Here is a 14,347-nt window from a genome sequence, read left to right on the forward strand (position 1 = left end):
AAAAATTGATGCTTTTGAAGTGTGGTGTTGGAGAAGACTCTTGAGAGTCCCTTGGACTGCAAGGAGATCCAACCAGTCCATTCTAAAGAAGATTTGTCCTGGGTCTTCTTCGGAAGGAATGATGCTAAAGCTGAAACTCCAGTACTTTGGCCACCTCATGGGAAGAGCTGACTCACTGAAAAAGACTCTGATGCCGGGAGGGATTGAGGGCAGGAGGAGAAGGGGATGACAGAGGATAAGTTGGCTGGATGGCATTACCAAACTTGATGAACATGAGTTTGAGTGGACTCTGGGAGTTGATAATGGACAGGGAGGCCTGGTGTGCTGTGATTCATGGGGTCACAAAGAGTTGGACACGACTGAGTGACTGAACTGAACTGAACTGAACTGACTGATAGTGACTTCCCAGGTGGCGCTAGTGATAAAGAACCCACCTGCCAATGTAGGAGACACAGGATATATGGGTTTGACCCCTGAGTCAGGAAGATCCTCTGAAGGAGGGTATAGCAACCCACTCCAGTATTCTTGCCTGGAGAAACCCATGGACAGAGAAGCCTAGTGGGCTATGGTCCATAGAGTTGAAAAGAGTCAGACATGATTGAAGTAACTTAGCATGCATATTATATCACAAGTGTACCACTTAAAAACTTGAAGTCGTTTGAATTATGAGATGAGATTGTCAAGGAAGCAGCAGATTCCTCTACATTTAAAACCTTCTCAATTCTTTCAGCCCTCCACAGTTCTGGAACAAGAGTTAGTTAAAGTTTTCAAACTCCAAGCATGTTTCATAGGAAGAGGAACCAAGCCTGAAGTATTGTAAACATTAGTTGTTGTTTTGTACACTGTGAATATGTCAAGGTCTTCAGTAGGAAGGGTCCATTGTCTCTAGCAGAGTGATAATAAAATACATAGTGTGATATGATTATGCATATATTAAAATGATACACATGCCGGACAGGGACAAGAGCAGAGCAAAAGAGAAGATATTGTCAGTGTTGTGTGATGGGGAGAGCTGTCTGTAAGGTGAGACAGTCCTGGCTCAGACCCCAGCCTCAAGGTCCTCTCCTCTAAGGAGTCATATTCAAGGTTCAAGGACACAAAGTATACCAAAGACATGAATGCTGAATCCAAGCAAGGTCTCATCTACAAGCAGTCCAAAATCATGGTGCTATTGAACCCTCCTGGCTTGATTATAGGATCTTATCTCCTCTCATCAGCATCTTCCAATTCTTTCTTGGATCCCCAAAAGGAGTATAACATGCTCACAGTTATCAACTCATTGTTATAGCTCTGTGGGTTATTTGTCTGGTTAAGCTTTAGGTTGTATCATGCAATGTATGATATAATAGCAACAGTCCTGAATCTCAAAGGTTTGACAACCACCATCTGTATGGCTGGGGAGGAAAGGGCAGGGATGTGGACAGTGGACCCTCTCCTATTCAGAGGCACTTTTTCATTGATCCTAAGGAAACCTTACTCTACCCAGAATTTCACAAAGTCCTCCATGAAATTAGCACCTTCAGCTACCCTCTTCCATGGCCCTTCTCCTGTATGCAAGTCTCAAAAAGTAAACATTAAAACATCACGTCCATTTCTATAGCAATAAGGTATAGTTTGCAGAACATTCAAGGCTCCACCTCTAGACCAAGACAGCCTGACTTAGCCATTCACACCCCACCAGCAACTGATCAACAAGACGTGAAATGAAAATGGGTTTGCACCTCCAAACCCATGCTGAAATCCTGTCTCCATATCCTGTCAGGATGGAGGGGTGAGTGACTCTCCAAAAATGTGTAAATAGAGGTTCTCAGGACACAAGCAACAAAGGAGCCCTTCAGTTCCCTCCTCTAAGAGCAAAACAAAATGGTAGCAGTTTTTAAGAGCTTATTTTTCCTGGCTTCTACCCAAAACAGTTTCAAAAATTTAAGGTACTAATTTCAGCCAGAGCAGACTGTGACTTAAAATCTTGGCATAAAGAAGAAGAAAAGAAAGAAAAAGGAGTAAGAAAGGGAAAATAAAGAAAAAGGAGTAAGAAAGGGAAAAGAAAGAAGGGAGGGAGTGAAGACAAAACGTTCTTCTTTTTCTTACCTAGGAGAAGTTACAACATTCTAGAACTTTCCAGGGACTTAAAGATCAGCTAGTTCTACAACCCTTTTCAAAGAAGGAAATCTCAGGCTTCAAAGAGATGACAATGTGTGTCTAAAACCACAGAGCCAGTGAATGGAGGTACCGAAACTTTGTGCAGTGCTTCCCATAGTCCCCTGTTATCTAGATAAACAACAGATTAGATGAGGGGACAGCGTGCTTAGTGATTTTCTGGTCCAGATTTGAACTGCAGTGTCTAGCCGCCCACTTGTATAAATGTACTTCACTTTTATGCTTGTTTGAATTCCTGGCCACTGGCCAGGGGAGCTGGGCTCTGGACAGGCATCGAGGGACTGCAGTGAATGGGAGGGAGCCACCCAACTGGGAGGAGAATCTTGGCTCTCAGCTGAAGAGTGCGTAAGAATCGGGCCTAAGAAACCAGTGAGAAATCCCTCTAGGATGGTAAACACCATCAAGTGCAGAATTGCAGGCCAGGATGAAATACTGATGTGAGCAAACAGTCCATTAAATGTCCCAACTCTGTTAGTCTCTTCTTTCTCTTCTTCCTTTTCCTTGTCTCCCCGAATCCCTCCTCCTTCGTCTTTTTCTCCTTCTTTTCTGAGGTGATTTATACTTTCAGGTGTCTAAGCCCTAGCTGTTCACCCCCACGTCTGCTGTACATGGGGTGCGGTGGTGGTACTGAGAGTGTAGAGAAACTGCGTGTGTCACTGAGGTCCTCGCCAGTCCTTCACTGTTTCTTTCAGTCACCAGTCAGCAAGCTTGTGCTGTTCTGCACAGATACAGTATGTAGACTATTGAGCTGGGGGGTCAAATAGACTCTGCTTCTGTCCAGCTGTGTGTCCTTGAGGAAGCTACTGGATGTCTCTGGTTCTCACTGTCCATAGCCAAACATAGGGACAAACACAGACCCCAAGGAATCATGAGAGTGAAATAGGAGAAGAATTCAATTTCCCGTTCTCTGTTAAGAGATCGTCAGGTTTCTCTGTCAGAGACTCTTTCCTCCCTGCTGTCAATTTCTATGTGCTGGATGAAAGATCATTTGTTCATTCATTCACTAAATATTAACCGTAGGGCTCAGACGCTTTGCTGGCTCTGAGGGTTCAGGAAGGAACGGAAGATGCAAAATCCCTACTCTCATGGTGTTGGAATTGTAGAAGGGAAGGGCAGTAAGCCAACACCAGAGGAAAGCTTCTTGATGGAAAAAGCTTTGCTTTTTATCCACTGTTGCATTCCTTACCCTGTGAACAGTGTCTGGCCCACAAGGTACTCAGTTAATATCCATGGAATGATTGAATAAATTCCATCTGGCACAAAAAGTTAAATAAGAGAGACTAGTAATATATTACTATTATAAATATTATGATATAGTAATATATTATTATTGCAAATATATTTATTCAATTGAACAAATTACACATCTGTATATATATTTATATAAACAGTCTCTCTTATTTCAATTACATATGTATATAATCTAAAACAAATGTATATCATCTCCAGTAATGATCAGTTCTATGAAGATAAATAAAACAGAGTGGGAAAAAAAAGTTGCAGAATAGAGGAAGCCCTTATAGGAAGGTGATATCTGAGCAGAGATCTAATTTCAAGTGAAGTAATAATCATGGCTAACATTTATGAATCATGTAGTCCAGGAAACACTGTTCTTAACAGCTTTCTACATGTTAAATTAGTCAGCTCTCATGTAGCCAAGTGAGGAGGTGTCTAACATTGGCCATATTGATGCTGATGACATGAAGCAACGGGAATCAAGTAATTTGCCCAGGATAATACAGCTGGAAAGAGAAGAGCTTGAGATTTGAGACCAACAGCTTGACTCTGGGGCTGTGCCTTCAATCATTATGGGGGTGCTGCCTCAATTCTATCAAGTGGGGATACATTCTCAAGCTTTGGAACCACCCCTTCTCCAGATCCAACTGATAGAACAAAGAGACAGTCATGCCCTGTTTCATAATCTGTGATGCCTCAAAAGTAACCACCCAGCCAACCAATCAACAAAAACTCAGAATCCAAAGGACCCTACCCACCCCTCGCTGTGAATCAGGATCTGTTGGAAGTGGAGATGGTAGAGTCATGCTTCTCAAAAGGCTACCTTAGTGACTTGTACATCTAGCGATGATTGACAACGTTGGTTGGGGTGGGGTGGAATGAAATTCAAGAAAACCTTGTGTATTTATTCAAGAATCCACTGAAGAATGGGGGCTTCAGTCAGTGGTGGGTGGAGACAAACTCAGGACCATCCTCAAGACCTGGAGCAAATGTTCTATGATGCCTTCCCCCATCCCGGTGACTGCCATGTCCCCTCTTACCTCCTCTCTGTCCAATTTTCTATCACAGCTGGCAGGATATGCAGTCACATCCCTTCTCCTGAACCATAGGCTCCTCCAGGACGGATGCCGTGTTCCCATTTTGCAAACATTAGAGACCTCTTGCAATGCACTGCATGAATTAAAAAGAATGCTCATGGGTACCTACACTAGGATTTCAGCAATGCAGACCCAGAGACACAAACTATGAAAAGAGGCAACAGGACAGGATGGTCTGGGGAGAAAAGAAACTGAGTGAAAACAAGTCTGCCTTTTCTGGTCCCACTTCTCAACCTGCCCAGGGCTGGGAGGCAGAAACAAGTTCCAGGCCAAAACTCAGAGCTGTTAAAATAAAAAATCCCATCCACCACCTCCATTTTGTAAATGGCTACACTCCTTTCTGGGCTTCCCAGGTGGCTCAATAGTAAAGAAATCACCTGCCAATGCAGGAGAGGCAGTTGAGAAGATGCCCTGGAGAAGGAAACAGCAACCCACTCCACTATTCTTGCCTGGGGAATCCCACGGACAGAGGAGCCTGACAGGCTACAGTCCATGGGGTCCCAGAGTCAGATACGATTGAGTGGCTGTGCATGTAATTTGTTACAACATCCTTAGGAAGAAAATACAAGCACATCAATGGGTCTTCTGGGTTGACCTTAACCAACATGTTGGTGAACAACCCATTCCTATACAAGGCAGACACTCTAAATATGTATATAATTTGTTTCTGCTTATAAGGAGTAAAGTTTTTTTTTTTTTTATCATTTATTTCCAACAAGTTTGATCAGTTAGTCCCAACTCATGATGAGAAATTATTGTCAAACAGAACTGACAGTGTCATGGGTTAATTTTCATCCTGGATGATGCAGACACCCTAAGGCTGTGATGTTGAATATTTCACAGGGAAGGTTGGGAAGAGCACCATTTGGAGAGGAAATAATGCATTTCTCATGGGAGGGATTGGAAAACTGTGTTCAGTTCAGTCACTCAGTCTTGTCCAGCTCTTTGTGACCCCATGGACTGCAGCACGCCAGGCTTCCCTGTCCATCACCAACTCCTGGAACTTGCTCAAACTCATGTACATCAAGTTGGTGATGCCATCCAACCATCTCATCCTCTGTCATGCCCTTCTCCTCCTGCATTCAGTCTTTCCCAGCATCAGGATCTTTTCCAGTGAGTCAGTTCTTCCCATCAATTGACCAGAGTTTTGGAGCTTCAGCTTCAGTGTCAGTCTTTCCAATGAATATTCAGGACTGATTTCCTTTAGGATGGACTGGCTTGATCTCCTTGCAGTCCTAGGGACTTTCAAGAGTCTTCCTCAACACCACAGTGTAAAACTGTGTACAGTAGCTTAAATTAAAACTGTAAATGAAGTATTTGGTCTCAAGATAAGTCACCAGTTAAGCACATGAAAAGTGGATCCAATTAGACCTGCTTTACAATAAGTATCATGTTTATTTTCCATCTATAAATTGATATATAATGCAGCAATTATAAACTAGAATTGTTATGCAATGATTGGTGATACATGGATTTAATACTTTTATGAAAGTCCACCTGCATAAATTGCAGATGAATTAAGAACATGGTTGACTTGCTTGCAATTAAGTAAAAAGTTAATATAGACCCTAAGGTTGAATTTATATCCATATATATATATAAAGTGATAAGAAATATAACATAAATTTCAACCATTTTTAAGCATACACTTTATGACAAAGTTTTGGAAATAGACAGTGGTGGCCAATGTACTTTTTTTTTTTTTTTTTTTTGAAATATCAGTCATCACTATTTCCAAAAAAAATGTGCGTTGGTCACCACTGTCTATTTCAAAAACTTTGTCATCTCAGCATCAACTTTGCTGTTGCTGTTTAGTTACTCAGCTGTGTCTCACTCTCTTGCAACTCCATGGACTGTAGCCCACCAGGTCCTCTATCCATGAGATTTCCCAGGCAAGAATACCGGAGTGGGTTTCCATTTCCTTCTCCAAAGGATCTTCCTGACCCAGGGATAGAACTCCCATCTCTTGTGTTGACAGGAGGATTCTTTACTACTGAGCCACCCAGGAAGCCTTGTAGCAGAAACTTTCTTCTCATTAAATAATAGCTCTTCATTTCTCCTTCCTCTCCAGCCCCTGATCACCTCTAATTGTCTTTCTGTCTTTATGAATTTGATCAATTATTTATTTCCTATAATTGGAATCACACAGTGTTTGTTCTTCTGTGTTTGGTTTAGTTCCATCAGCATAAAGCTTTCAAGGTTCATCCATGCTGTAGCATATATAAGAATTCATTCCTTTCCACAGCTGAATAGCTTTTTATTGCATGGAGAGAACACATTGGTTTACTGGGTCACCTGTGTGTGGACACTTGAGTTGTTTCTACCAGTGAAAGTGAAGGTGAAGTCGCTCAGTTGTGTCAGACTCTTTGTGACCCCATGGAATGTAGCCTACCACGCTCCTCCATCCATGGGATTTTTCAGGTAAGAGTATTGGAGTGGGTTGCCATTTCTTTCTCCAGTTTCTACCAGCGGGTGATTATAAATAAAAGATTGGATTTTAATAGATAGATGACAAGCATGGGTAAAATATCCCTTGAAATTTCAAACTCTTTCAAGTTTCCTTTTCAAAGTTCATACATTGGGAGATGGGAGAACTGAATCTTAAATGAATGATTATGGTACAGATCACACACACACACACACACACACACACAGATGAGAGAAATGGCAGCTAATTGAAAAACAGTAATTTTATGTCCTTAGCAAATAGTTAGGAGCCTTCTCTACCAAAACAGTTAAATTTCCAAACTATTTAGTGGAAGAGATTTTCTTTTTAAAATACCTTTAATCTGCATCTGACATGTATAGAAAAGAAAGGAAGGAAGAGGACATTCAGACTTATCTTCTTCAATACTTAAATACTTCAGAAAAACACATAGACCTTTATCATTCAGCTAATTGTCTCAAAAATTGTGTTTGCTTGTCAATGGCCTGGATTTATGTGGATGCTTATATTTAGAGGCACAACAAAATTTCACTGATTTTTTGAAGTGTTGGCCTTGATGTTTAAAATGGGCAGTGATACCAGGGGGCTCTTCTGTTTCCAATAGCCAGTTTTTTATTACAGACCTTTTGAAGGGATCCACAAAGAGTATGTTAAAGAACAATGAATGCATGTGTGTTGAGTGTCTACCACGTGCCTGTCTGTGCTTGTGGCCTTTAATATGCACAAGAATTCCTTAAATAGTATCTTATTTCTATTTAACATATGAACAAATTGATTTTCTGAAATAGGTAATCACATTTGTCCAGTATTACCCCCAATTAATGTCATTTAAGACCTAGTTTTTTTTTTTTTCTTTTAAACTGGGAAACAGATAAATAGAGGAAAAAATGTAAATCACAGCTGAATTGGATACTTCAAGTGCAAATCAGAACTAGGTAGAGTCTTTAATTGTGTGGAAAATGTAAATCGCTACTAAAGATAGAACTTCCAAATTAAAGAAAGTAGAAATGGAATCTGCCATGCATTCTTTTTAGAATGCTGTACACAGCTTCTAATATGCAGTGTTAAATGTCTCAGTAACTTTCTTTTGTGTTTGACAGATTATCTGAGAGGTCCTGTAGCTCTGCCTACACAGAGGACAAAATTTCCCTGCTGACCCAGTCCACAATTTGTTCTAAGTGTATCTTTTCTCCTCATAAGGTTTGGTTGGGCTATAATAAAAACACAGTGTAAGTATCACGGAACAAATGATTCATGCAAAATCACTTAATCATCATCACACACAATCAAAAGATTGGACTGAAAATAGGCAAATGCTTTAGGTCAAAATAGTTGAAATTACATAGTTGGCCTGAGGACTTTTAATAATGATACCTTGCATTTGTATAATGGATTCTACGATTCATGAAAGTTCATACCTATATTAATCTCTCTTTTAAATATGACCAAAAGTCCATTAAGTAGGTGTTCTGTCCATTTTATTGTCAAGGAACAACCAAGCATGGCAGCTAGTCTCCAAAGAGGTCCCCCCAGTGAACCACGCCTTCTATTATTCAGCTCCTTAAATAGTCCTTTCCTACTGAGTCTGGGCTGGCCCCACTGTAACAATACCATGTAGCAATAGTTTCTCTAGGTAACACTTGCAACTTTTGCTTTGCTCTTTTAGAACACTCATTCTGGGGAAAGTCAGGTACCATAGAAAAGTTTCCACCTTACAAGTAGGTCACATGGAGGGCAGAGGGAGGGAGACCCAGTCAGCCCCTAGGCAGAGCAGTCATTCCAACTGAGGCATCAAGTCAGTCAGTCAGTCAGTTCAGTCGCCCATTCATGTCCCATACTTTGTGACTCCATGGACTACAGCATACCAGGCTTCCCTGTCCATTACCACCTCCCAGAGCTTGCTCAAACTCAAGTCCATTGAGTCAGTGATGCCATCCAACCATCTCATCCTCTGTCGTCCCCTTCTTCTCCCGCCTTCAGTCTTTCCCAGCATCAGGTTCTTTTCCAATGAGTCAGTTCTTCCCATCAGGTGGCCAAAGTGTTGGAGTTTCAGCTTCAGCATCAGTCCTTCCAATGAATATTCAGGACTGATTTCCTTTAGGATGGACTGGTTGGATCTCCTTTCAGTCCAAGGGACTCTTAAGAGTCTTCTCCAGCACCACAGTTCAAAAGCATTAATTCGTCAGCGCTCAGCTTTCTTTATAGTCCAACTCTCACATCCATACATGACTACTGGAAAAACCATAGTTTTGGCTAGACAGACCTTTATTAGCATAGTGATGTCTCTGCTTTTTAATATGCTGTTGGTCATAACTTTTCTTCCAAGGAGCAAGTATCTTTTAATTTCATGGCTGCAGTCACCATCTGCACTGATTTTGGAGCCCCAAAATATAAAGGCATCAAACATGTCATTAACAAAGCTGTCTTGGATCTCCAACGCAACTCAGCCTTCAGGCAGCTTCAATCCTAGCCACCATCTGAATGTAACTGGGTGGACACCTGAAGAAGAACTGGCCAGAATTTCCTAGCCCACCCTCAGAACTACCAGAGATAATAAATGTTGCATGACTCTAAGTTTTAGAGTAATTTGTAACATCGCAATGGGTAGTTATAATGCTATTTCTGTGTGTGTGTGTGTGTGTGTGTGTGTGTGTGCACGTCAGTCATTCAGTCATATCCTGCTCTTTGTGGCCCCAGAGACTGCAGCTTGCCAGGCTCCTCAGTCCACGGAATTTTCCAGGCAAGAATACTGAATTGGCTTACCATTTCCTACTCCAAGGTAGCTTCCCGACCCAGGGATTGAAACTGAATCTGCTACTTCTCCAGCATTGGCAGGTGGATTCCTTTACCGCTGCACCATCAGTTAAGCCCAGAATACCAAGTCTACTTAGCTTTTGTTGTTTTTCCCATTGCACCAAAACAACTACTAGATGAAGACTTTAACTTAAAAAAAAAAAAGACTTTAACTTTACTCAGCTGCTGTCACCTAGTTATCGGCTTCCTGCAAAACTCCATGAGGCAGTGGCTTCGTAGGAAGCAACAGGACTTCCTCTGGGGACCAAACTCTCTGGAGGGGAGTTACACAAGTGATATGACATCAAACATACAGTGTGGAAGGTATTGAGGGGTAGTTCTGAGTTCTCATCCATTATAAATTCAGCATTAACAGTGACTTGACTCCTCTAGAACTCACACCTTTCTTCCATAAAACAAGAAGATTAGCTTAAATTATTTCTAAGTTCTCTTTCAAGTTTATCAGTGGATAGGTATCAGCTGATGTTTACCCTCAGGTTGTTGAGTGAGTTATCAAAAATATGTATTTATTTTTAATACACACAGATATGTGTTGGAAAAATCTGAAGCAAGACAAAATATTGGCAGTGATTATTTATAATCTTACTTAAAGGATTCAGTTTTCATACAAAGAACATATATTCCTTGGGTAGCAAAAAAGTCATGCATTTTGTTTGTTTTCAATAGAGAGTATATAAAAGTGAGTATAAATTGAGAAGAATGGCTAAAAAGTAGATTTAAGACTTTGTAGTGTGTGTGTGTGTGTGTGTGTGTGTGTGTGTGTGTGTGTGTGTGTGTTAGTTACACAGTATCTTCTGACTCTTTGAAATCCATGGACTGTAGCCCACCAGGCTCCACTGCCCATGGAATCCTCCAGGCAAGAATAATGGAGTGAGTACTCATTCTTTTCCCCAGGGGATCTTCCCCACCCAGGGATCTTATACATTGCAGGCAGATACCTTACCATCTGAGAAACCAGGGAATTTTCTATTATTCAGTTCAGTTCAGTCTCTCAGTCGTGTCCGACTCTTTGCGACCCCACGAATCGCAGCACGCCAGGCCTCCCCGTCCATCACCAGCTCCGGGAGTTCACTCAAACTCACGTCCATCGAGTCGGTGATGACATCCTGCCATCTCATCTTCTGTCATCCCCTATCTCCTGCCCCCAATCCCTCCCAGCATCAGAGTCAATGATGAGTCAGCTCTTGCAATGACTCTTCCAATGAGTCAACTCTTCGCATAAGGTGGCCGAAGTACTCGAGTTTCAGCTTTAGCATCATTCCTTCCAAAGAAGACTCAGGACTGGTCTCCTTTAGAATGGACTGGTTGGATCTCCTTGCAGTCCAAGGGACTCTCAAGAGTCTTCTCCAACACCACAGTTCAAAAGCATCAGTTCTTCTGCCCTCAGCTTTCTTCACAGTCCAACTCTCACATTCATACATGACTACTGGAAAAACCATAGCCTTGACTAGATAGACCTTTGTTGGCAAAGTAATGACTCTGCTTTTCAATATAATATCTAGGTTGGTCATAACTTTTCTTCCAAGGAGTAAGTATCTTTTAATTTCATAACAGCAATCACCATCTGCAGTGATTTTCAGTTCAGTTCAATTCAGTTCAGTCGCTAGGTCGTGTCCGACTCTTTGCGACCCCATGAATCACAGCACGCCAGGCCTCCCTGTCCATCACCAACTCCCGGAGTTCACTCAGACTTGCGTCCATCGAGTCCATGATGCCATCCAGCCATCTCTTCCTCTGTCGTCGCCTTCTTCTCCTGCCCCCAGTCCCTCCCAGCATCAGTCTTTTCCAATGAGCCAACTCTTCGCATGAGGTGGCCAAAATACTGGAGTTTCATCTTTAGCATCATTCCTTCCAAAGAAACCCCAGGATTGATCTCCTTCAGAATGGACTGGTTGGATCTCCTTGCAGTCCAAGGGACTCTCAAGAGTCTTCTCCAACACCACACTTCAAAAGCATCAATTCTTCGGCGCTCAGCCTTCTTCACAGACCAACTCTCATATCCATACATGATTACTGGAAAAACCATAGCCTTGACTAGACGGACCTTAGTTGGCAAAGTAATGTCTCTGCATTTGAATATGCTGTCTAGGTTGGTCATAACTTTTCTTCCAAGGAGTAAGTGTCTTTTAATTTCATGGCTGCAATCACCATCTGCAGTGATTTTTAGAGCCTCCAAAAATAAAGTCTGCCACTGTTTCCACTGTTTCCCCATCTATTTCCCATGAAGTGATGGGACTGGATGTCTGATCTTCATTTTCTGAATGTTGAGCTTTAAGCCAACTTTTTCACTGTCCTCTTTCACTTTCATCAAGAGACTTTTTAGCTCCTCTTCACTTTCTGCCATAAGACTCGTGTCATCTGCATATCTGAGGTTATTGATATTTCTCCCGGCAATCATGATTCCAGCTTGTTTTTCTTCCAGTCCAGCGTTTCTCATGATGTACTCTGCATAGAAGTTAAATAAGCACGGTGACAACATACAGCCTTGACATACTCCTTTTCCTATTTGGAACCAGTCTGTTGTTCCATGTCCAGTTCTAACTGTTGCGTCCTGACCTGCATACAGATTTCTCAAGAGGCAGGTCAGGTGGTCTGATACTCCCCTCTCTCTCAGAATTTTCCACAGTTTATTGTGATCCACACAGTCAAAGGCTTTGGCATAGTCAATAAAACAGAAATAGATGTTTTACTGGAACTCTCTTGCTTCTTCCATGATCCAGCGGATGTTGGCAATTTGATCTCTGGTTCCTCTGCCTTTTCTAAAACCAGCTTGAACATAAGGAAGTTCATGGTTCACGTATTGCTGAAGCCTGGCTTGGAGAATTTTGAGCATTACTTTACTAGCATGTGCAATGAGTGCAATTGTGTGGTAGTTTGAGCATTCTTTGGCATTGCGTTTCTTTGGGATTGGAATGAAAACTGACCTTTTCCAGTCCTGTGGCCACTGCTGCGTTTTCAAATTTGCTGGCATATTGAGTGCAGCACTTTCACAGCATCATCTTTCAGGATTTGAAATAGCTAAACTGGAAGTCCATCATCTCCACTAGCTTTGTTCGTAGTAATGCTTTCTAAGGCCCACTTGACTTCACATTCCAGGATGTCTGGCTCTAGGTGAGTGATCACACCATCATGATTATTTTGTTCGTGAAGATCTTTTTTGTACAGTACTTCTGTGTATTCTTGCCACCTCTTCTTAATATCTTCTGCTTCTGTTATATCCATACCATTTCTGTCCTTTATTGAGCCCATCTTTGCATGAAATGTTCCTTTGGTATTTCTTGAAGAGATCTCTAGTCTTTCCCATTCTGTTGTTTTCCTCTATTTCTTTGCATTGATCACTGTGGATAAATGATCCCGTCTTGCACAGATTCTATGAGTCTTGCATGTCTAGCGGCCAATGTACAAATATAAGAGATCATAATTCTACAAAAACTCATCAACATTGAAAAGTACTTTAGCTCTCATGACTGGTATCACCCCTTTTAGAGGGTAATGGAATAATACTGAGTATTAATGAAAAGCTGGGTATGTATTATCTCAGTTAATTTTCAGATAAGCCTCTGAGGCAGACATTACTAATAACCTCACTCTATGGATGGGACATCGAAGGCAAGAGACATTAAGTAATTTTCTCAATGAGAACACTCTGGCTGAGACCTTGACTGCCACCCAGTGAAGGCCTGCTGGACTCCTGTCTCATGGAAACTGAAATAGCAGAAGTATATTGATTTAAGCTGGTATTTAAGTTTCCTTGAGACAGGAGTCCAACCAGGCCCTTACTGGTGGCAGTCAAATTCTCAGCCAGAGTGTTCTCATCTGGAGCTTGGGGCCCTCTTCCAAGTTGACATCTTGTTGGGAAACTTGAGTTCTTTGCACCTGTAGGACCATGGCTTTTGTTTCCTTGCTGGATGCTGGCTGAGGGACACTTCCAGTATTGCTGACCACTGCAGTCCCTTGCTAAGCCTCTTACATGGCAGGTGACTTCAAAACTAGTAGGAGAATCTTTCTCCCTCCTCAGTATGCTAAGTTGACTTGGAGTCTCAGAAAACCTGATAACGTCACATGCGATTATGCTTACCAGATAATGTAACCCAATCAAGAGGGTAAATCTCTCACCTCATTTACAAGTCCAGCTCACATTCAAGAGAAGAAAATTACACAGAGCATGTACACCAGAGAGGAGGAATCTTGGGAGGACATTCTTGAATTCTACCTACTACGTCTCCTTGCTGATGTTTAACTTAAGTTCCTAATCTCCATGTTTGCTTTCTTTGTGCTCTAGCTCTTTTCATGAGCAAGTATGTTAAAGAAAGGACTCCCGTCTGCACTGAAAGTTGGGGTAACCTGGAGATACTAGGCTACCCTACTAGTACTAGCTAGTACTACATCCTTATGCTAGCCAAGAAGACAGTCCAGGAACAAATCTAGCTCTATTTACTAGTCATGTGACTTTGAGAAATTACTTAATGTCTCTTGCCTCCGATGTCCCATCCATAGAATGAGGTTAATAGTAATGTCTGCCTCAGCGGCTGACCTGAAAATTAACTGAGATAATACATACCCAGCTTTTCATTAATACTCAGTATTATTCCATTAC

This window comes from Capricornis sumatraensis, chromosome 7 (genome assembly GCF_032405125.1).
Source record: "Capricornis sumatraensis isolate serow.1 chromosome 7, serow.2, whole genome shotgun sequence".
NCBI lineage: Eukaryota > Metazoa > Chordata > Mammalia > Artiodactyla > Bovidae > Capricornis > Capricornis sumatraensis.